Consider the following 25473-nt stretch of genomic DNA (forward strand, 5'->3'; position numbering starts at 1 on the left):
GCCTCTACTGGAATTATAATGTGGGCAAGTATGCTTAAATGGTAGTTGAAACCATTTTCTAAAATTTGTATCTGTTCAGTATGAGTATTATTGCTTCCCAGACATCTATTTATTCCTAATTCCATGCCTGTGATTACCCCTTATTTTAGGATAGAATACCCTTCTTCCTACTTGATATCCTTCTCTTCTTTCAAGATCCAGCCCAAACCTGGCCTCCTCCACACAGCCTACCCTGAACCCCAGTTATACATACCACATTTTTCACATTCCCACAGTACTGCCACATAAAAATGGATAGCACCCATGTTATTCTGTCATGGATTACCTTCAGCTGTCTATGCTAATGCCATTCCCTGAGACAGCAAATGTCTCAGTCATCTTTGCTTTCCATGAAACGCCTTAGTGCAGTACCATACTTATTCTGTTCTAAACGCTCACTAAAGCTTCGTTCAACTCAAATCCAACTTTGTTCAACTAAACAGAATTAGGAAACTGATCAAACAGACTGAATTCACTGGGGTATATAATTTAATTTTCTTTCATCACTTCTTCAAACATACTTGCAAATACTTTCTCTAAACATTCTATTTAGAGGTGATCCAACTCAACTTATGATATGCATCAGTTTCTATAACAGCTCATTATCACTCACCCTTTAAACATGAATTTTCTACCTAGACATTATTTAAACCCGGAAGTACAGTTATATATCATAATACTATACTAATATCAAAGGCAACCCAATAGATAATTCTAGAGACCAGATTCATCATTGGCAAATGTGCCACATCAAGGTTTTCAAGGAGGCTCCAACATCATTCTATCCCAACATGAAGTTATTCATGTTAAAAGCTGTTAAATCTTGAAATTTTCCCATAGTATATGCTGTTTTTTTTAATTTACATTTTTATTTCTTAATTCATCAAACATTCTCCAGATACAAAAAAACCTTTTCCCAAAATGAGTCACTAGCTATAGGACACTATTTCATTATTTATTCAAAGATATACCATTTAACTCCTAGTATCCTCATCATGAAATTGAGATAATTCTATACGCTTTCAAGGGTGTAGACAGAACTAGAAATAACTTATGCAAATACCTTACTCAATGTCTGGTTGCAGAGTTTCAATAAACAGTCCATGGTAACAAATCACTCCATTCCACTAATTTCCCAATGTCTGGAATAGCCTTACCTTCTTCATTCAAAAAATTACCTCCCATTCTCCTGAAGAAAAAGCAGCTATAATCAGAGACCATGAAGTTAGAGGCAAAGATGGTATAAGTATCAACCTAAAATCACTGCTCTACTAAAACAAACACAGTAATATATACCTACAATACCCTTACCTTACATTAACTTTTCTCCAAATCTTTCTTGAAGTCCATGTAAATCATCATAACCTAAAAATGTCATAACTAAATAAATCCTTTGTGAAACATAGTTGATAGAAAAAAGGACATAACTGATGAATTCTTAACATCCTCCTCATCCCAATGTTTTGTCATCTCAGAAAGTAATTCATGAGTCTACCACATAAGAAAGTAGGTGAGGATAAAACCAAATGTTCTTTTGATTGCTGATACAAACCCAGTTTTAAACACTTGGATTTTCTTATTTTCTTGACTATATTTAACAAATCAATTAATGGCTCAAGAACCATGGCAAAAATTTAACACAGATGTTTTTCTGCAACTAAACATAGAACACTCAAATTGAATAGCACTAGTCATTCTGCTATGAATACTTCTTAATGCTATTATGAGATGGTTCTCAATTTCAATCTGGACAGGTAAATTGAGAATAACTATAACCCATTAAGTTGTATTTATGTACTATTCTATGTTACCTTATTTTGAAAAGAAAAAATAACTGTAAACTACAGTGCTCTATTTATTATCCCTTGCCCCTTACACAAAGCCTCCAAAAACTACAAGGGACGTCCAGATTTCAATTAGCTATTAACACTAAATTCACATCTCTTACTAAATGTATCTTATCTATAAGGCAAAAAGGTGATTGCTATTTTATTTATATTTACAATGATGAGGATCAAACCCAAGGTCTCATACATGTTAGGCATTCACTCTACCACTGAACTACATCCCCAGCCCTTGATTGTTGATTTAAACACACATATACACACAGACAAATGGTCCTTCCAAAATAACTTACATTTCAAAAGAGCAAATATTTTCAAATATTTATCACACCAACCTCAAATCCAATCCATTGGGCAATTAAATTATGTACAATAAGAGACATTCTCATTCAAAATCCTTGGATTATGAACAGAGGACATAGCTCAGAGGTAGAGCACCCATTTAGTATACACAAGACCTTATGCTTGATAACCCACACATACACATATATGTGTATACATACATACACAGGTACACAAAATCCCTGAGTTTTAGGATTTAAGCATCTATACCAACAACCCTCTTCTTCCAAATTCAAAAGAGTTTGAGGAACTCTCATGCTACAATAAAACTGCATTTCAGTTAATGGCATTGCTGCAATGACAAAAAATAGCTTAAAAACCATGAAATCAATTCCACATAAAGCTATCATATGATTATGATCTCTAATCTGACTTGTAAATTAGAAGTGTGTAAATTCCACTGTCTATCAACCTGCAGATCATCTTCCTAGCAGGATGCCTATGTTAGTGGCACTACACTCTTGACCAAAAACATGCAGCCAGGCAATGGCATACTGACAAATTAAATAGTATATGCTTTGAATAAGGATTTCAAGATAAATCATGAGGGAAACTTCGTTTGTAAATGAGCTGTACAAGTTAAATAAAATGTTTTATATCCTAGACTGTCAGAGCTTCTGTTGAATACTAACATAAAAAAAATAATAAACTAAAAAAAAAGTTGACAATTCACTGAGGGTAAAAATGGAATCCAACTTTGGGAGAATCTACCCACTTCATTTCCCAGTGCTACTTTCAAATCCTCTATTAATGGTATGAATTGATACATACCAAAAAAAAAAAAAGATTCTTAACCAAATAAAACACCAATTTGATTCAGAAACTACTTTGATGTTCCAGTTTTATGGTTCAATAGCTAAAAGAAACACACAAGTTTATTCTAATCATACCTGCTTGCTAAATTTTCTAAGTGTATATAATTAATAGGTCTGAAACAATTTAGAAATTCAACATTCTACATATACTAGTACTCTACATTATGATTTTCTATTTACTATTGAGTAAAGGAGTCTACTCAAAAAGATGGTTCTAAGAAAATCCAAGTAGCTTTTCACAAATAGAAATATTTTAAATGCTGTACATGAGAGTACAGTTTCAAGAATCCCAAACAAAAATTTCCAAGTGTAAATAATTGTCCTTAAATTAACCTACTAGGTAAACAGTTGTTATTTTTCACTGAATTTCCTTAGAGTTAGAGAACCAAATTTGAAAAGGTAATAACTACATAAGTTTTGTGAATAAAGGTAGAATGTTTAAAGTTTGATTAACAAGGCAATTACTATATATCATTATGGAATGATAATGCAGTACACATTCCCCAAATAAAGATCATATTTACTTCAATCACACCAAGCTCTATTACAAATATTTTTTTCTTTTTTATTTTGTCATAAAGTCCTTGGAATCATAGTAGGGCTTGATGCCATATTGGTGTCACACTCTGCCAGTCATCCACAGAATATGCCAGACTTCTCTTTCAACTTCTTTGTCTACTACTGCATCACTGGACCCAGCAGGCAGCTCACCCAGACAATCTCAGTAACGGATTTTGGCTCTCTGTGCATAATAGATGACAATTCTTATGAAGTATCCAGTTTGTCTTATAGCTGAGAGATTTGAACCTGCTGCAGATGTCACATCTAAATTCTTGAACGGATTTTTATCATCAGTGTCACCTACAAAACAAGACAGTGTCACCAAGAGCATTGTCCTAGAGAACATCTATTTCAGTACTGCTAAGCTTTCTGCATCATAACTGAGAAGTCATTCATTTCCTAAAACAGGGGCCAGAAAACAAGAGCTCATGGACCAAAATCCAGCTTAGTGCATGCTATTATATAGCTATGATCTAAAGATGGGTTTTATATTATTAAATGGCTGAAAAACATTTTTCTAATATTTTGTGATATGTGAAAATACATGAAATTCAAATTTGAGTCTTCATAAATAAGGCTTTATTGAAACACAGCCATGTTCCTTTATTAATGTGTTTTTCTTCAGTTGCTTTCATGCAGCGACAGACTTAAGTGCAACAGGAACCATCTGACCCATAAAGCTTAAAATATTTACTATCTGGTGCTTTAAAGAAAGAATTTGCAACCCCAGGCCTAGAGAATTTTTTGGTGGACAGGTAATATGCTACCCAGGGTCTGCTGTATAAAGAACCTGAGTGGAAATACTATAACGACCCAATTGTTCCCCGTCTTAATTACCATCCAATTAACATACATTTGTTGGGTCAATCCTGTCTCTCCAATGCCGACACCTATAAGTCACTTTCTGTCTCCTTTGGTTCAGTTTTGCCTCAATCCAAGGGATTAATATTGACAGGGCAGGAAGAAGCAAGGAGCTCAACACAGGTCAAATTCTAGTTTTCCAACTTTAGCTTCTTCCATTTCTCCAAGCTCCTATGGTTCTGGATTTCTACTTCATATCAACCACTCTCCATATGGGCTGGGCTTCCTGTATAGAACACATGTCTTCTATCTTTCCTGCCAGAGACCTCAGGGCAATGAGCTGAGTAAAAACATTTCGACTGAACTGTGCTGGACAATTATCAGTCCTACCTCCTGTTCTAACAACCACCCTAGAACATGGACTTTTGGAGGTCCCCTTTATAGCCTACATATATCAACATACTTCTGGCCTCCACTACTCCTTCTGATTATCATTGCTCCTGGAGCTCATCACTCACTCTTTTTACCTTCAAATCTCTGGCCTAAAGGTAAGTTCAACCTTCCCAATTGGCTTGTCATTCTGTTACTTGAGTTCAGTTAATACAAATCTCCAACCATAAGAACACAACAAAGCAAACTCCATATACACTGATGAATTTTCCAACCTACATATATATACCTTTTTATTTTAAAAAGTCTGTCCCAAAAGGGAACATACCACCCTCAAAATAGCCTCCAGAACATCCCTTCTCTTTTTTCCCTCCATTATTGCTAGTTGGCCCAAAGTTTATATACTTGCTTCATCTGAGAGTGTTATCACCTTTCACTCACATAAGATGCCCAAGTTAGTGTGCCTTTTGAGCACATTAAAGCTTTTTAATGTTAAAAGCTATTATTAAAGCTTTAACAATCCTGTTTCTGTTCTGAGGGGCAAAGTGGGATCTCTTGCTACTGCTAGATTGCAATGAAGATACATGTTTGGCTAGATTTCAAGGAGTAAAAATGTAATTTCCCATAGAAAAATGTTAATAGTCCACAATGAGACTGAACTGTCCATACTATACTAATACTATATACTCATGTGTAGTTCATACTATATATGGTTTTGTTGCAAGTAAGTAATTCAGATACACATTCTTAAACTGTAGATTGACCACACCAGAAAGCTATGAAATGTCAGAATACATAAGCCTGGTGTATGGACTTCTGAGAAAATGTCAGTTTATATTCAGCAAAATGAGTTTCACTACAACACTGATATACTTGCCATGGTGAAAAGCTCCAAAAACAGCATATATACCTCATTACAAAAGAGTGATATCAAGCCAAGCATGGTGGCGCACTCTTGTAATCTCAACGGCTAGAGAGGCTGAGACAGGAGGATCATGAGTTCAAAACCAGCCTAAGCAACAGCGAGGTGCTTAGCAACTCAGTGAGACACTGTCTCTAAATAAAATACAAAATAGGGCTGGGGATGTGGCTCAGTGGTCAAGTGCCCCTGAATTCAATTCCTGGTTAACACCAACCCCCCAAAGAAAGGTATTAAGCATAAAAAGACTAACTGGTATTACTATTAACCATATCTCAATTCTGCGTGTAATCCTATAGGTAGCATCAATCTTAAAAATAAAAATCTTTGCTGGGCATGGTAGCACAGGCCTGTAATCCCAGCAGCTCGGGAGGCTGAGGCAAGAGGATAACAAGTTCAAGAACACCTCAGCAACTTACCAAGACCCTGGGCAACTTAGCAATACCCTGTCTCAAAATAAAAAGGACTGGGGTTGTGTGGTTCAGTGGTTGAGTGCCCCTGGGTTCAATTTCCGGTACCAAAAAAAGTTAAAAACGAAAGTCTTCTTTAAAAATACACACAGGAACACACTGCCTATTTGGAAAAAGTAACAGAAGTCCAATGACAAATCCCTACAACTGAGAAAAGAAACTAGAGTCATACTATCCATATTCAAAAAAGACTAAATATTTAGAACTGTATTCATTTGATGAGCCTTTTCTTAAAGAAACAGTTCTCAAACTTCTTAATGTCAGGATTCCTTTGTGTTCTTAAAAATTACTGAGTACTCCCCCAAGAGTTTTGTTTACATGAGTTCTAATTGTCAATATTTACCAAATGAAAAATTCTTAGATACTTAATTCATTTTAAAACTTTTATTTTACATAGAAACAATAAGATAATTTCACTATTTTTTCAAACTAAAAAAGTAACTTAATAAGAAATGTGACATTATTATGCAAGTTTTTCAAATTTCTTTCATGTTTAGCTTAATAGAAGACAGGTAGGTTTGTTTGTTTTTCTTTTTTTTATGACTTTAATTAATTTATTTTTTATGTGGTGCTGAGGATTGAACCCAGTGCCTCACCCATGCTAGGCAAGTGCTCTACCACTGAACTACAGCCCCAGCCCTGACAGGTAGCTTTTCCTATCTACTTCTATATTCAATCTGTTATGATACATTATTTTGATTGAGCTATATCAAAAAAATGGCCTCAAACACAACATGAAAAAATTGTTAATATTAACCAATTATTCATATAATTAAGGATGTTCTTTTTGATAATTCATCAAAACTTGACAAGTAGGAGTTTCTTAAGGACTAATTATAAATGTGGAATCCAATATATATGAAATTTTTGTATTCTGTAATATTTATTTTTCTGTTACTTGCTATTTGAAAGGATCTTTTTACCCATAATTTTGTAACACTGGAAAGTTAGAAAATAGTGGTTTGTTCAGTTATGTAGGTACTACAAATCTTGACATAATTCATTGTATGACCAAAAAAAAAAAAACTCACATTCATTAATATCACCCTCTATCTCATCAAAAAAATTTTAAATATTAAAAGCAAACAAAAGCATAGGAAGTAACACAAGTTACCTAAAATTATCTAAAATTTAACCAAGTTAATTATCCAAATCTTTAATTTTCATTTTAAAAGTTTGCATTTTTATCACTGACAATAAACACTGTCAGTAATTTTCCTTAAAGTGATGGGCTCATTATTTTGTTCATTTTCAAGAAAAAGATCGCCAAATAATTTAAATAATCAGAGTTTGTCCAGTAGTGATTCTTTAAAGCAAAAGTGATATTTCATGAAAAATATGGCTAGTTCCACTGGTAACTCAAAAGAGAAAAAAACTCACACTTAAGGTTTTTCCTCTAGACAAGCAATGTGCTCAGGATGTGCAGCAGAAGTGCTTTTCGCAAATGTCCTATCTCATCACACCAAATTTAAAAATAAAAGAATACCCAGAGTCAAAATTTCACAAGATTAATAACTGTCACCACTTTATCAAGGACTTTCTTATGTGAAGTCAGCTGGATACCTTCAGCTTTGTTTTCATTGTTGTTGTTTTACTGTGAAAGCGTCTCAGTGAAGGATACAATGATTACTAGTATAGTTTGGTACCACTGGCATTTAATTTCTATTAAGATTTCGATGGTTTTATTCATCACTAGCTTTGCACAAGCAGGCAAAACATTAAACAAAAAAGCAAAAATTTACTGTTCTGATAATAGTTTTATTCTCATGGTACCCCTAAAAGCAACTCAGTGACTCCAAAGGGTCTGTACATCACAATTCAAGAAATACTGTCTTAATACCGAAAGCTATGAATGATTTAAGTTTGATAAATAATAAATTTATCAAATATGTAGAAAAATTCTTTAACTCAAAATTGATCTAATTTATTCCGAAGCTGAATTAATATATACAATAGCTATTAACATTTTGTAAGCACATACATGTATTATCTCATTTACTCTTGATGATAACAGTATTCACTAGCTGTTGTAGTACAGATGTGGAAACCTGGGGTAGAAGCAGGAAATTATCTGTCCAAGGTCAAAATGATAACTACCAGTATTTAATGGACTCAGATACAATGAAGTATTTTGCATGCTTAACCTAAGTTTTAATAGCAATCTTTTTATAATTTTTTAACCTTTATTAGTCTTTTTATCTTCATTATAGATAAAAACTTTGAACAAACAGCTAAAATACTCTGCTCTAGGTTACTCAAGTGGAAAGAGGTAGATCATCTATCTACAAATCTAAGTATGTCTGACTCCTGAGTACTGTAGTCAGATTTGTGTTACCACACGAATACCTGATATAAGTTACTTATAAAGAAAAGAAGGCTTATTCAGCTTACAGTTTTAGAGGTTCAACTCCAAAACGATGTGGCTGCATGGTTTGAGCCTCTGGCAAGGGCAGCATGTCATGGTGGGACCACATGTCAGAGGGAGTACTCACATCATGAGCCAGGAAGCAGAGAGAGAGAGAAGATACTACCAAGGTCCCACAATCCTCTTGAGAGCACACCCCCAGTGACCTTAGGACATCCTACAAAGCCATACCTCTTGAAGGACCATAGCAACTCCCAAAATGGCAATTCTGGAGATCAAGCCTTTGGACCAAACTACAGTCAGTGCATGTTCCACCTCTGTACATCACACACTGGTATACCATTTGTATATATGAATAGATCAATAGCTTACAAGGGTTTTATATAGTTTTAAAGTCAAAAGGGCAAGACCTCTATTTGGAAAGCTTTCCGCCAACTTGATTACCTCTATTTTTAAATGGGACAAAATCTACTTCCATTTAAAATAGTCTATGAGCTAGACAATGCGTTAATTTACACTATTTGAATATGACAATGAACTAACACACCAAAATCACTCTTAAAAAATTTAAAAAATGTTTAAAACCAACTCAACATTGCCAAATGATAGTCACATTTTAAAGATGAGGAAACTGAAACTGAGACAAGTACCTAATTTTTCTCAGAGGCATACTGATCATAAATGGTAAAGAGTCAAAATCAGTCTGGGCTAACCCTCAAGCCCAAAATCTTTAGTCACACCACCTGCACATACTTAGGGGAACATCAAACAATGACCTAGGAGCTGCTCACCAGGTCTGGGTGCAGAGCTTGCTGATACCACATACTACCCAAAGCAATCAAGATATGAATCATCATGTATCTTAAAAACCAAGAGATGAAAAGAAAGCTGGTACATGCTGAAAATAAAGGCATGTTCTCAGGTGCTTCAAGTAAAGAACCTATAGTAATGTTAAAGAAAAGTAGATTCATTTGTAAAGGTGTCAGCCCACATCTCTGTGGCTGCAACAGTTTCCCTCCACTTAAAAACAAAACAACAAAAAGCCTAGAAGACAATATCATCACAGCTATAGGGGTTTGCTACAGATTACACAATAGCTTTCAGACGCCATGAACCCAGGAATACTGCAAAACTTAGTCAACTGCAGCAGAAATCATTTTCCTCAACCCCAATGACTAAAATTTCCATTTCAACTTAGGATTTACAAAGGTCAGGGGTCAGGCCCTAAGGTTTATTTATATTTTAAGGGTTCACACTGCAAAATAACTGCTTAATATGAAAACCTAAGCAAGTCAAGAGAGAAGGAAACAAGGTTTATCCAGCTCAATTCACCCTTACAACTTGTAGAAACTCAACTTTTAGGAAGGATAAACATCTTGAAATTGAACAGAGAAATGTGGCTTTAATTTCAATTCAATTGTAGTCTCAAGGGGTTTCCATACACATTTGACAGGAAGGTGACAAAATGGAAGGCTGTGGTGTACCACCTAAAACTGGCAGGCAATACGGGTAGAAATGAGCAATTATGCTTAGCACAGACTACCACCAGGGATTCTTCTGTGGCAAAGGAAAAAAAAAAATCTGTAGAGCAACTTTACCTCCCTTCCATCAATGATTCTTAGTATGAATAAAAGGAATTACAATCTAGTAACATAAAAGCAGCTGACAGATATATAGGGGGAGAATAAAAAAATCAAGATTGAGGTCATGTCCCTTTGACAAGCATCATTTACACTAAGGATTCCCCACTTATCTGAATTAATTTCATGTACCTCTTTTCATTCAGATAATTGAAGTTTTCCTTTTAGAGTTGTAAAGTGTTTACCTCAAAATAATTAGTAAACTGTCCACTTAAAAATACCACCACAAAAATTACAACCCCTTCCCCCTACATATACATATGTACTCCACTATCGTTAAAAGTATGAGTTTGGGTCTTCACGGGAAATTTGGCTCAAAAGTCCTCTTTTAAAAATTAGTACAAGAAATTCTACAATAAAAGTTATGGTCATTACCTTTTTAATACAGAGTGTTAGCATTACTTGTTAAAGACATGGTAATTTGGGTGTTCAATACATGACTACTTTTCTGAAAACAAAGATTTAGACTACTAAAGAATTTGATGACTTGTCTAATACAATAACTAGGAATGTATGAAGAGCAAAATCAAAGAGGTCTTTTTTTTAATGAGCAAGCATTTAAGGGTCTTTTAATGAGAATTTACTCTTCAGTATATATTTACTAATGGACAAAAATAGAGTCATTAAACTCACTTCTTTATAGTGCCATAAAACTTTCTTGTGTAAGAAATATAAAATAACATATACATATTTGTCAAACTCATTAAAAATTGAAATGTGCAATGCCTTACAATTAAACATTGTGAAATTTTACAAGTTCTTAAATATCCTGTAAGATGAATGATAACAGCCATTTTTATATGGATATACTTATAAAAATACACACACTCTCTACTCCTAATGATGGCAATGTAATATCTACACTTCTTGAAGGAATTTGAAATTTCTCTATGAACACTGGTTTCTGACACTGATATAGAACCTGTTATTAGAATGAATATACCTAATTAGTACTTACCTAAAACCTGCTATGTGCCAAGAACTATACAGAGCATTGAGGACATCACCAAGATCAAGAGAGATTCACTCAGTCACACCCTTGGGGTACATATAGTCTAGAGGAAACATAGGAAATGACCTGCTATAAGAATATATAACAGCCACCTGATCAAATAAAAGTCCAAAACAGAGAGAAGACAAGGGCAAAAAAAATCAAACACTTGAAAATAATTAGCTATCACTGAACTGGACAAAAAGTATGCATGAAGTATCTCCAGTAAGAAGGCAGCAGAGAACAGAACAGAAGGCTAATCAGAAAAGGGGTCTAACTCATGAATGCATGAACCTAGGATATCTGAGAGTCCCTAATACAAATGAAACTCTAATCCTCAAAAAACATTCAAAATGGTAACAGCTCTCAGTATCTAAGGAGTCAATCTGGTGAGGGTGAATCCAAGAGGCAAAATCACAGTATACTGGCTCTACAATACCTTTACCATCTATCTACCAGGGACAAGAACAAGTCCCAGCTCCCCAGTGGAAGGAGCAACGGCTAGGAGAAAACTGGCCAGGCTGTTATGGTACTTCATCATATTGAAAACAAGGCTCCAGTTCCACAAGGGACAGGGAATACAAAAAGGAACCACAAAAGAAATATGTCAAATCAATAGACTATTTACCACTAAAGGAAAACTGTGGAATTACTTCTCTGACGCTTTAAAAAAAAAAAATGCACACACACATATGTATACATATACCACTCAGTGGTCACTTTACCACTTAGCTACATCACCAGTCCTTTTTGAGATGAGTCTTGCCAAGTTGCTGAGGCTGGTCTCAAACTTGCAATCCTCCTACCTCAGCCTCCCAAATCACTGTAATTACAGATAATCACCATCACACTCAGCTCAAAAAATAATTTCATCACTTGTTTAAATGACATAAGCGTGACCCTAGCAAGTGTGGGGGAAAAGTACTAAACATTCTAATTCTTATTGTCTAATTCTAAATCCTAATTCTATCTATAATAATACTGAAATATTCTAGATGATTCATACATACTTTGTTAAGAAGTTTATGCTATATATTTCTAAAAATCCTTATAGGAAATGTGTTTAAAATAAAAATCTGAGAGGTAAATTTGAGTACATGCCAAGGATATGATGTTAGATCGTACCTCTGTGAACAACAGATGTTCAGGGCACCAGAATGACTCCACACCAGTTCACTGCAGAGGACTGGGACAGGGAGAGAGGTGCTTTATGAATTTTCAGTCTTGGTGAAAGGGACTATCTGGCACTGGGTAGGCCAAGTGAACCAGCAAGAATAGATGTGAGATGACTGCTTCATACAAATTAAACACCATCCAACTCTACTGTACATTTGTTTTCAGTAATAATATCAATGGAGTAATGAAGGTAATTCAAAAATACTGTCCCTAAGAAGGTTATTGTCTATATGACTCTATATGTTCAAATAGGAATCACTCTACGGAATTGGCTTTTAATGTGCTAGACGGAAATTTTACCAAAGCTCTAGACCACAATTTTAGCAAAGTTCTTCAAAAGATGAAGTGGTGATAATTTCAGGGATAAAAAAGCTTAAAATTCTTTCTTTAGTTTTTTTTTTTTTTAATAAGTAGAACACACTATTCTGATCTACTGAAGAATAGGTAAGAATGAGTCTAACAAAATTAGTAATTACTTGGCTTTTTTAAAGTGTTTTAAGATTCACCAGCATGAAGGACAACCTATTAAATTGAGCTTAAAATATTAAAAATATCATTTCAGTATAGTTTGCCAAAGTAGTCTAAATTCCAAAAATCATATTCCTTACAAAGGTGTCCATGCTGAAAAATAAATCCTTATAAAGTGAAAACAATGCTTTAAAATGTGGTCTACAGAAACAATGAGAGGGTCATCAATTCATGGTTATCAAAATTCAGTCTGCTAGAAACTTTGTACTCGTCCAGTCTGATTGAATTGTTCTATCACTAAATTTAAATAATGGTGTCCTTTCCTAATTTCACAGTAACTAACAAATATTAAAGAACAAAATTAATATTGTTAGTCCTCTAAACTTTTCTAAATTATTTGACCCCTGCTATCTTTCAATATCAGAATTCAGATTAACTGGTTCAACACAAGATGAAAATGAGTTATTTCAAGTTTACTATATCATGATTCAGATCTTCCAGGCACTTTTATACTAACAAGATCACAAGCATTTATACATTTCCTACTACACAGATTAATAAGACATGGTCCAACTTTCATGAAGCCCCTACTAGGAGAGTGCACACAACCCACAGGTATTTACTAAATGCCTAATCCAAACACAGCTGAGAGAAATACAAAAAATTCACTCCAGAAAACAAGAACTTCAAGACTCCTGCACTTGAGGCACAGTTAAAAAGTGATGTTGGGTATGCTGCAATTAAATTATTACATGGGTGCTAGACCTCCTTTCCTAATTAATATCAAAGTCACATACACCACAATCCTAAAACTCTCTAAATACCAATCTGCTGGCAGTAACACAGACTACCTGAATCAAGAATATGAATAAAGATGTAAAAAATAACCACTAAATGCAAACTAAATCAGAAATCAATGTTTCAACTGAAAGAATGTACATATTTTCTAAGTATAAATAATTTGTATATTTTTATATAGTGGGCCCAAATCACAAAGTAAGGCACATACTCAAAGCAAAAAAAGAAAAAAGAAAAAAAATCAGTAATTACTTGGCTTTTTTTTAAGATAACAGTGGTGGGGGGGAGTTTGCTGGGAATATAACTCAGGTGCATTTGCTAACAGACTGAAGTCCTGGATTTTTGATACCCAGCACTGAAAGAAAATAGTAATAAAAATAATAAGGATAAACTCTGGCACAAGAATATCCATTGGGGAGGTCTGAATTACCTAGATAAGTGTTTAGTTAATTAAGACAACCAGTTCTCTTCAGCTCCTGCAAAATCTCTTCAAGAAACTCTTGGATTCCTTATTTTTCTGTAAAATAATAGGAGTTGGATTACACTGCTAAGGTCCTGTACAAAGCAAAACAATAAAATAAAATTTAATGTTATTGTATTTTTATACCTTTATTTTATTTATTTTATTTTTATGTGCTGCTAAGGATCACACCCATGCTAGGCAAGGGCTCTACCCCTGAGCTACAACTGCAGCCCCACAAAGCAAAAATTTTATACTTCTGCGGATCTTAACATTAAAATGTCAACATGTTTTCAACATGAGTAAAGAAGCCATCTTAAAGCAAGGGCTTCAAGAAGCCACCAAAATAATAATGCTATAAAATCCCATTTTTCTCTCAGTAGCATGCTAGTTTCATAATTCAAAAGGTTCTCCTCCAACCCTCAACATTAAAACTGTTTCATTAAATACAATATAGAAATCTAAGGGAAAATGTATAATAAAATAGAGTGGAAACTGAGAGGAATCTATGCCACATCAGACCTGGAATGCATTAATTAAAATTCAATATTGCACTTGGTATGTGGGTTCCTACATGAAAATCCTGTCATGGTTAAAGCTTAAGGTTAAACAGGTTAATAGAATCCAATAAAATAGCTCTATTGAATTATACTGAACTTCTTTTCTGCAGCTCCTTTACCTGATCACTATGTGAAGCTTTAAAATCAACTTCAGTGGTAGCATCAAATAAGCAAGGCAAGCCTGAGCACTTGGGGGCTGCGAACTGAAATCCACCTCCTGTGGAAAGTCACCCTCAACTCACGTTTTCCATTTCGAACTGTGATACAGGTAGAGGGAAAAAATGTAAAGCCTCTTCTTTGAACCTCCCATCACTGGGCCTCAAGCATTAACTTAAGAATTATCTCAAAGATAATCTAATGCAACATAATTCTAAGACTCTAAAAGTCGATTTGCTAAAGGAAAAAAACACACACACCCCAGGACCAACGGTTAAATTAACGTATTACTGCAACTTCGCTGTGGGGTACAAGGTTGGATTACAAGACTTAGATTAAGAAAACCTTTCCACCCGAAAGGACTGACTATCTGGATCCGGATGGAAATACTAAGTATGTGCTCAATCCTTAAAGGGGCTTGGCGGGAGCAAAGGTGCAAAGTGTGGTCTTTGGTCTCCGCTAACAGTGGAAAGTGGAGCGCTGCCATGACAACCGGATTGTGAGGGCGGCAAGGGCCTGGGGCGGGTTTAGACAGGCAGCCTGAAGGTCTGCTGGGAGGTCCCTCCGCCAAAGGGGCAACCAAGGGGACCGGACCGCCCTTCTCCCTGCGCAGGGAGACGTGCCTCCAACTACCCTCGCAGGCCGCGCGAGGAGGAAGCGACGCAAGGGCCTCAAGAAGCCGGCACACAAGACGTTTAGACACCAAGAAAACTAAATTATAAGTCGGCCAGTTTACGAGAGGAATGATACGCAGTCGCCAGGACACCCGACCCCGGACGCCGGGATACGAGAACCGGGCGCACCAGCGGCGGAGGGAGCGCGGCGCGTGCGTCGGAGGAGCGCGCAGCCCTCGGCTCCGCCCCTCCTCCCACCCTCCGCTCCTCGCGAGGCCGCCGCCGCAGCCCCACAGGGAACTCCGCACAGCGCGGCCCCGCGAGGCGGGCGCCGTGAGGAGAGGGGAGGGGCCGCGCTCCCCGCCTCCCCGCCGGCCCGCGCAGCTCCCAGCCCGGAGCCCACTCACCTCCTCCTCCTTGTCTCTCCCTCCTGGCCACCGGCGCGGCCCAGCCGGCGACGCGCTGACGCCGAGCCCCTCCCCCGCAGCCGCCACCGATGCCACCGCCCCTCCCGGCCCGCGGCTGCCGCGGCCTCCGGGCGCGTCAAGCGAGGGCCCCGCCCTCGCCCCGCCCCCGGACCTAGGCTCCGCCCCCGGTGTGGCTGCAGATCGGCGGGCTCTGGGTCCCTGACTCAGCAGCCGCTCCGCCCTCGCTGTCTACAGGGCTGCGCCCGGCGGCCGAGCTATTCACACCTGCCTACTGCCCGCAGGCCTCGCTCGGCTTCCCACCGCCCTGTGTGCCCTTTCCCATCACGTCAGCATCCTCGGCCGCCCCTTCAGCTCATTCGTACTCTTTCCTCAAACCTTTAGTCCTGTTCTAAGCTCGTGTCGGCGTCTTCTCTTTCCTACCGCAGGGTCTACACTTCTCACTCACTATGTTGGTCTCCCTTCTTCTTGCCGACCCCTTCTGTCCCCTTTCCGGATCCTCTCCCCAGTCAGCTGGAGCCTCAGGGTCCCCGTGCGTCACTGGCTGTATATGCGCTCTGCAGCTCCTACCTCCCGGGCTCTTGCTGTGCCAGGCGTCCTAATTTCTCTCACTCAGAACCCCTCTTGGATCCCTGCTGGCAGGGTCACGTTTTTTCTTTATCCACATTTTGCGCATCCTTTTGGTTCTCACTGTTACACACACTTAAGATGAAGTTAGGGTATTCAACAATTGCGTATTTGCGGTACCGCTTACATGAAGAGTCATAGTGAGCAATTAAAAATCATAAGGCAAGGCGACACAGTAGTGACCTTCTTCTGACTAGCCTAGTTCCACCTACACTTTCCTTTGTGCAGTAGTAATTGACCACTTTTTACATTGGGGCTGACAATTCACCCATTTTGAATGTCTTTTCCCCTTCAACCTAACTTCACTAAAGCTTTTATTTACTCAGTACACAGTAGAAACAGCACCAGGAACTTTTAAAGCTTCGGGTCCTTATCTGTAAAATGAGGAATTCGAGTCTCTTTCTCTTTTAATTTCCTCAGATTCTGGAAATTTTGGATTTTGTATTTGGATGGAGGTTGTTGGTTAAGTGATTAAAGCAAAGGCAAAACATGCTATTGTAACTGAGTATCTGGTTACTTTAGTAACTTTTTTTTTTTTTTTTTTTTTTTTTGCCGGGGATTGAACTCAAGGGCACTTGACAACTGAGCCACATCTCCAGCTCTATTTTGTATTTTATTTAGATTTCTTTTTAATTTTTTATTTGTTCTAATTAGTTATATATGACAGCAGAATGCATTTCATTATACACAAATGGAACTCAACTTTTTATTTCTCTGGTTGTACACTATGTAGAGACAGCATCTCACTGAGTTGTTTAACTTGCTTTTGCTGAGGCTGGCTTTGAAGCTGTGTTCTTCCTGCCTCAGCCTCCGGAGCTACTGGGATTATAGGCGTGCCTTATCTTGCCAGTTGTGGTAATTTCATTTTTAAAACTGCAACTGCAACTTGGCAGAGTTAAGCTGTGATGCAAAAATGAATTAAGTGTAGGCCTTTAGATTTACATGCACTAGTTGCTTTAAGTTATGGGAATAAATATTATTTTCCTTAGACAATTAAAACTATCTTATAAACAGAGTACACACTCTATGTGGACCTTCAAAAGTTAGAGCCATTGTTTAATTGAACAGTATTAAGAGCATTTGAAAACCTAATAAACCATCTGTCCATCCACTTTCACACAAATTGAGAAACAGAAAAGAGTAAACACCAAAAGCTAAAAGTGAGTATTCCTAACTGCACATGAAACTAGTAAATCCTTTTCTATAGAAAAGTGTCTGAAAGTGGCTGGGGTTGTTGCTCAGTGTAGAGTGCTTGCCTGGCATGTATAAGGCACTGGGTTCGAGCCTCAGCACCACATAAAAATAAATTTTAAAAACATAATAAAAATAAATTTTTAAAAACATTTAAAAAATAAATAAAACAAAGGTATTGTGTACATCTACAACCAAAAAAAAAAAACAGAAAAAAAAATTTTTAAGTGTCTGAAAATCCCCAAAGCTATGGCTGCCATTTCATTGCTTTGGAAATAGAATCATATAATTTTATAATCTTGTCCTTAAGATGATCTGCAATCTAATCTGTTCATTTTACTGATTAAGATCTGAAGCCCAGAGAGGGTAAATTGAATACCCAATATTATCCAGTTTGATTGGAAACAATTGAGATTCAAACTCAGATCTCCTCACATATTTGCCAACATTCAGCTTACAGTTAAAACTGACCTAAAGCTATTCAACATCAGAATTCTTTGATTTGCAGCTCTGCCCAAGAAGTCTGTGTGATCTATGAAGTTGAACTTGACTTTAGCTAGGAAGGTATTGCTGTCAGAGGCCATTTTGTCCTATTGTTTTCAACAATTCCTATTGTACAACCTTCATCTCAGTTAGGGGTCATGTGCAGGATGCAGACAGTGCTGGCCAGAGTTCTGGAGCCCTGTTTCAACCAAATACAGGCATCCTCAGAGCGGCCAATGGCAGTGCCGATTGTAAGAATTATGAAATCCCTGTTGTCAAGAAAATCACAACACTATTGAGGAGGTAAAATATGAAGCATAAAATGATAATTCAACATAAATAATCAAGGATTCTATTGTGATTTCCAATTGGTAAACTGGAAAAATCCATATAAATTAAGACAAGACTTCTAATGACCACAACAACAAAATGGAAATTTGTCATTTGGATTGATGTATAGGGGGAAAGTTAAAAGAAATCTTAAACAAAGGCACTAAGAAGAAAGTGAGCATGCCAAGAATCGGATTTATTTGAGAAACAGTAGCAAACCACAGTGAAATGTTAAGCTAGAACCATTGGTAGAGGCCCTGAATTTGAGTTTGAGAAATTTATTTTAATAAGAAATTATTCTGGGAGGACTTTGTGCAGGGAGAGGGGGAGAAAAGAACAAGACAAGGAGGCCATGACCTTGTTAGGTTCTAAGGAAGCAAGCAGGATTTTAAAAGAAATGTGGGACATAAATGCTGCTAGGAAAAAAACTTGGGGTTGATGAGTATACACAGGAATCAAAGAAGACTAAGAAGTTGAAGAAGACTTTTTTTTTTTCTGGCAAGTCAATAACACCTAGACCCTAGCAACTCAGCAGGGGAAGATGATTAATACTCATAGAGACAGACTCTAAATTCATAGGTAAGGAAGTAAAATATCTTCCCAAGGGAGACCTTCCTCCTTACATCCTCCTATCAGAAAACTATCATTTGCTATTTAAATAGACATTAGCAAGAAAGCTCTCACCCTGTCTCTGTCCATGGGCCCTATGCCAGTGTTGTATGGGGTTGACCCAATTTTATTTCCGTTTCAGCCCTACTGATATAAAAGTGCTCAGTGATAAGCTATATAATGTTACAGTAAGAAACAAATAAATGTTTGCTAAATATATACCAAATATTGCTCATAACTCTACTAGGTGTGAAAGATAAAAATGTATAAAAAGGGCCTCTGTCTTTTAGAACTTCATTAATCTGTTTAAAGAAAAAGGTCAATGTACCTGACATAATAAAAAATAAATTCCATGGCCAGGGAGAACAACCTTTGTGGATGGATAGTGAAGTGTATTTATAGGCTAGTGGGGAATGTGGTTGAATGGATTGGAAATTACATGATCTATTAGATTCATTGTTCAATAAATGTTTATTAATCTACATGCACTGTTCTGCATACTGGAGGTAATACAATAAAATAAAACTCCCAGTCTCATTTAGCCCTAAGAAAAAGTCAGATTTCATGTGTTTCAGACTATAAAAAAGCCCACATGCATCTAAAGAGTGTGAGAAACTAGGAAAAACATAAAGGAAGTGAGGCAGAAGAGGTAAAGGCCTTGTGGGTGGAAGGGTTTTTGAGGTTAGGCTAGAGTGTGGATATTTGGAAGATTAGTCATCCTGGCACACTGGATTTGAAGAAAGGGAGCCTGTATGATAATCCAAACTGGAGGTAATGTGAAAGTAGGTACAATTGGTGGCAAGGTTAGGAAGGAAGATGAAAATGTCAAAAAGAAGAATATTGGGTATGTATCTGGGAAACTTAAAGCTGTTGGTTATAGAAGATCCGTAGTATCAAATGTAGCATAAGATCAAGGAGATACGCCTCAAGAAAAGTATTATCTCTAAGAGAAAGGTCTCAGTAGAGCTTACTATCACTGACGAACACTGTAAGAATGAATACCACTCAAAATGTATACAGCATAGGTGTACATCATTTACATTTTAAGGCCATTCACATACTATTGAACTTTTAAGTCCATTTAAACATCCCCAAACATGTCAAATTTTTTGTCTCCACGCTGAAGGAAGAAGAAACTTAGACCTTCAAGATATACCTGATGTTCTTTTAGGCTAAAAATAAGTTCCACCAATGACTGTCTGTTCTAAATGTAATCCCAGAAAGTTCACTCTTATGGGGCACCATAGCTCACACATGTAATGCCAGCCACTCAGGAGATCAGGCAGGAAGATAGGAAGATACAGTTCAAAGCCAGGCTCAGCAAAAGCAAGGCACAAAGCAACTCAGTGAGACCCTATCTCTAAATAAAATACAAAATAGGGCTAGAGATGTGGCTCAGTGTTTGAATGCCCATGAGTTCAATCCCTGGTACCTCTCTCCCCCTCCCCGCAAAAGAAAGTTCACTCTAACTCTGGAATATGGAAAGAGTCTAACAGCAGAACACTAACGTTGTACTGTATCAGTTATGGTTCTGTTACTACCACCTGTCAGATCTGAGTTATATGGATGGGGTAGGACCTTGGACACTTCGTATGTTCTTGCTAAACTCTAGGGCTCATTATGAAGAAGAGGAATCTCTCAGATGTGAGGCTTTTCGGTATACAGAGTGGCACTTCTATAAAAAAAGAATCAGGAAGAAGGCAACTCAACTAAAGTAGATGTTCATTTATTCAGCAAACTGCAAAACAATTAATGAGTAATTTTCTTCCCTGGAAACAGATAAGACTAGTTTGGCAAACAGAGCAGAAAGAGCAACATGAGGTCCCTCCATTTGTAGGGATGTGTCCCAAACCTCTGGAAGAAAGCAGGCCTGACTCTAAGTTGTACCTACACATGCATGTGCATGTCTTCCCTGATTGTGTGATGTCTGTGAGTAGAGCAGGTTAATTTTTAGGTGCTATTGAAAGATGGAATACTCTTAGCACTCTTTTTTATTTGGAATATACTTCATTTTAGGGTCCACTGGGAGCAGTTAATCTCTTGGGGTAGTTGGGAAAGCTTCATTAAATTCAATGAAGGAAAAAGAAGTATAAGTAAATTATTCTAAAAATAATCATGAAATTTACTATGTTTAATTTGCTGGCCCAAATGCTTCTCAAGTCTGTAGTGACCAAGGATTCCTAGCATTAATGAACAATTACCATATTGCTGAAATCAACACCATATTTAGCCTTAAAAGCCTTCTTGTTATTGGTGCTGAAAGAGGCCAAAAACATCAGTAGCCTGGGAAGCATAAAATGTACTCTCTGCTGATGAAATGATCTCTTTAAATTAGGGTTTAGCTATTCCAGCACGATTATGCGAGGGAATTTGCTTTATCATTGCTACCTTCTGGCCTAGAGTCAGATGCTTTTTATATTGCGGTTCATCCTGTACCTTTTATCAAGGATAAATCCATGTTTTTGTTTAAAAACAAAGAAAGCTTACATAATCTCTCCTCATGATTAGCCCTTTCAGTAATTATCTGTTGCTTGGAATCAGTGTCAGCCAACCAAGTTCAGATGGCAAAAAAAAGAAAAAAAAAAAAGAGAAGTGTTTGATCTGCAGTGATGTGATTTAGAAGACTGTGCATGGAAGGTACAGCTCTGCACATACAGAGAACATATTTATCTAATTTTACTGCCAGTGATTTAATTAATGTTTGTCAAGCACTTTGAACATGAAAAGAACTATTTGAAAGCTGAGAGCTATTACTCATAATCATTTTTCCTATTTGTTGAACTAAAATTAACATACAAATGTGATACTCTTATGGTATATCTGAGAGAGAGGCTCCTATTCTAACGAATTCTTTGGACCACACTTTAAGAAATTCTCATTACAACTTGAAGGTTCTGGTTTTTGAAAGTCAAGCTTCAAGCTGGTTGGGTATCAGCCATCAGTAGATTGTGAAGCATACACACTAAATAAATAACAATGACAGCCTGAGGAAGTGTATGCACCTGTTTATTGAGGAGGTAGTAACAAGGGCAAATCTAAAATAAGAACACATACCACAACCTGATTTTCAAGAAGTTTTGTGCATGCCTAACTTAAAATTACCCATATTTTCATCAAATTTTTTCTTTTAATTTTCTCTCCAAAGAATAACTTGTAACCAACACCTTGGTAACATCTAAGAGGAAAAGAGAAAAAAATAAGTTTTAAAGCTTTGAGAAGAAGCAAACATGATGTTTTTCATTATTGCTTTTTTCCCAAGTCACATACAAAAACAATTAGCAAAAGAGGAAGAAATCTTGAGAAGGAAATAAAGAGTTTGGACAAAGGCCCTGGTTAAACATTATTTTCCACATAGTGACTTTAGCAATATTGCTTTCACACCTACAAAGGATTGACAGGGTATCTGTCTAACTTCTCAATATTGTAGGGCAGAATGGACTCAGACATTCCCACATGACTGCCACTGAGCTAAAACCTCAGCCCTCTGTGACTTGTTTTTGAATTTTAGTTTCATTTCATTTACATTTCAGTCCACTAAAGAGAATTTAATTTGTACCTCCGTGAAGAATCTTTTTTCCATGTATACCATTCAACACACATACCATGGGAGGGCAAACCTGATTACCACACTTACCCTTACTAAAATGAACTTTATTGTGGACCTAGAAACCTGCCTTTTCATCATGTTCCCCGTGATTTTATGTTTAATAAAGCTTGAGGAGCACTTCTGAAAGGTGTATCATTCACCTTGCTCAGTCATTCTCAGCACTATTCTTCCCTTGTAGCAAGAGGTATGGCAAGGAACTTTGCTTGGCTTTCTTACAGTTTCCACTTTCTCCTGCAAGTTAGGCTGTGGCCACATAGCCCCTAACAAATGGGCTTCAAGAGAAATAAAGTGGATCACTTGTGGCTGTAGCTTTCTTATGAGCATTTTTGTGCTCTCCCCCAGTGGCTCTAGAAATCCCATCTTCCTGATGGTGTAGTTATAAGTAGACAGCAATTCTGGGTCCCAGGAAACAGGTGGAGAAAAACTAGACCCTTAAAAGACTTCTTTTAAGGGAGAAAAAAGTTTAAGAACTGAGCAGCTAGTATCAGTTACACTAGACTTGTGTAGCCTGTCCCAACAAACACAACCTGATTTAGATAGCCCTCTTCCACAATAGAAAAACAGTTTGTTTATTAATATTGGACCTTAATCAGGCAGCAAAAGAATAATGGAATGAACATTGTGCAGTTTGCTAAGTAAATCATTTAAGTAAAAATGCATAAACAAAAATCACAAATGATATCCTGTATGGTCCAAAAATAGGATCTACATGTAGTTCACTCCTGAGTTTATTTTCCAATCCTTCTTTAAATATATTAGTGAAATCTTTAGCCTACTATGCCTAGGAGGAAAAAAAATCATTGTCCTTGCCATGCCTGGATATTCTTTTCTCCATCCTGGTAAAGTGGCCTTAATAGTCCATCTTCTGGGATCTCAAATAGATGTAGTTCTCATTTCTAATGCCAGTCAGAAGTAGATAGATTACACATTTGCATTTGTTGCTTAAAGTTCACTCCTTGGGTGCATTAACTAAATTTCTATGGCATTAGGCACTTATATTCCTAATCTATTAATGCAAAGATGTGTGCAATAATGAAAGAGTTCCTCCTCTGCATGCTTAGGGCTCTGCCTTCACACACCTGGGCCTAGTACCCATGGGAAGGATGAGTCACACATCTCTGGTGGAGGGAATGAGTGATGGAAAAACAACTTGCATAGAGGCTGAATACTCAGCAGAAGTCACTCATCTGTATATTATTTTCTGATCCACCGAGAAGTGTTCTCTCTGACAGTGGAAGTTCAAAATCACTGTTGGAACACTATATAAAGAAAGGGCAGGGAAAACTTCCCCTTCATGGGCTCTCAAGCACTGCAGAAACTCTTGTCAGTAACTATGCCCATTCTAACAAATCTTACACCTGCCTCAAATCTTTTTCTGAAACAAGAGGAAATAAACAAAGCGTGAGTTAGCTACAGTTTCCTTCTCTCATGAGTATAGTTAATAATACTTCTTATGTTTTAACACATCACCTTTCCCTTAATTCACAGACCAAATAGAAAAAAAAATCATGTACTGTTTTCTTTTTCCTGTTGCTTTTTCAATAATTCACTGAACAAATCCACAAACATTCCTAGAGCCGAATACAAGAACCATATGAAATGAACTCATTGAAATCTTTTTCATTTCTATTTAGTATTTATTTGTTCACATTTTGAAATCGGGCCATGCTACTTTTGTTCCTATAGAAAAGAAGTTAAGATTTTAGAAAACTTTACAAAAGGGAAGCCGATCTTGATGTTATCAAACTTCCCTCTTTTCTTTTAGCAGAATATTTGAGAAAATGCCAATTGGTGTTGCCTATCATTGGGACTTTTCAAAATCTGATTGCTTTTGAAAATTAACTTGCATAAAACTATCTAACCTCTCTAACAAATGATATGACATATTATATTCTTCTCTAAATAGTTAGCATCTACATTTGTCTGTCTACTGAAAGAGTGAGACTATGTCAAATGTTTCAGACCAAAGGATGCCATAACTTAATGTTCCACCATGTTGGTGGGGGCAGGGCACTGGTATAAACTTGTCTGTTTATATTCTTTTATGCTGAGATTTAACCAGAATGCCATTTTTGTCCAGACTGTCACTGGATGATTTTGTAATTAGAAGATCACTCTAAAATGAAAGTCTGAGGTTGATGAGGCAGAACCAACTATGTTTTAAAGGGAAATTCTTATTAGTATAAAATATTGGAAGACAAACAAAATCAATTTTTATAGGAAGATTAACCAAATTGTTCATTATTGTAGTAAATATTGCAAAAAGTCAAGAGGATGGGACTATATTATAGACAATATTAGCCATACCCAAGCAAGAGAATGAAGTACTATGTTCTAATTTGTGTACAATAATTTTTCTAACTAGCATTCTCATACTTTGAGTAGTAACTCATTTTGTTCTATGTGACCTTTGTTCTTCAGGATTGGCTATTAGAAAGCTGAAGCAATCAAAATAAAATAGAATTTACCAGGATAGCTTTGGGATTTAAATTTTTTTGAACATCAAGGGTGAAGCAAAAAACGACTACTGTTAGATAATTAAAATCTTTACATTTTTATAGTAGGTTTGCATATCAGAAAAGTAATGTTGTTGTTGTTTTCTCTAAAACATTTAATAAGATATTTTTTGTGGCATACATTTTAGCCTTTAAAATGATTAAACTTAATGTCTCTGAATGTGATCCTAAAAAAAATAAAATAAAATGATTGAACACAAAAATCAAGTTAGGTAAGCCCAATTTTCCTCTTCTATTTTGCATTCCTGTCACTTCGTTTTCTTTTGGGTACAGATA

The 25473-nt window shown here is 36.7% G+C and overlaps 1 protein-coding gene across 3 annotated transcripts in view; it reads right to left on the reverse strand.

The window, feature by feature from the left end:
* The window catches only part of Qtman (queuosine-tRNA mannosyltransferase), a 361215-nt gene extending 345305 nt beyond the window's left edge, over positions 1-15910 (reverse strand). For 2 of the 3 annotated variants that reach the window (XM_077802465.1, XM_077802464.1), the window contains exon 1: positions 15817-15910. The gene's annotated coding sequence lies outside the window, so the exon portion shown is untranslated. The remainder of the gene's footprint in view (positions 1-15816) is intronic. The other variant, XM_026389045.2, reaches the window with a different exon arrangement.
* Positions 15911-25473: the final 9563 nt, after the last annotated feature.

This window comes from Urocitellus parryii, chromosome 1 (genome assembly GCF_045843805.1).
Source record: "Urocitellus parryii isolate mUroPar1 chromosome 1, mUroPar1.hap1, whole genome shotgun sequence".
Classification (NCBI taxonomy): Eukaryota; Metazoa; Chordata; class Mammalia; order Rodentia; family Sciuridae; genus Urocitellus; species Urocitellus parryii.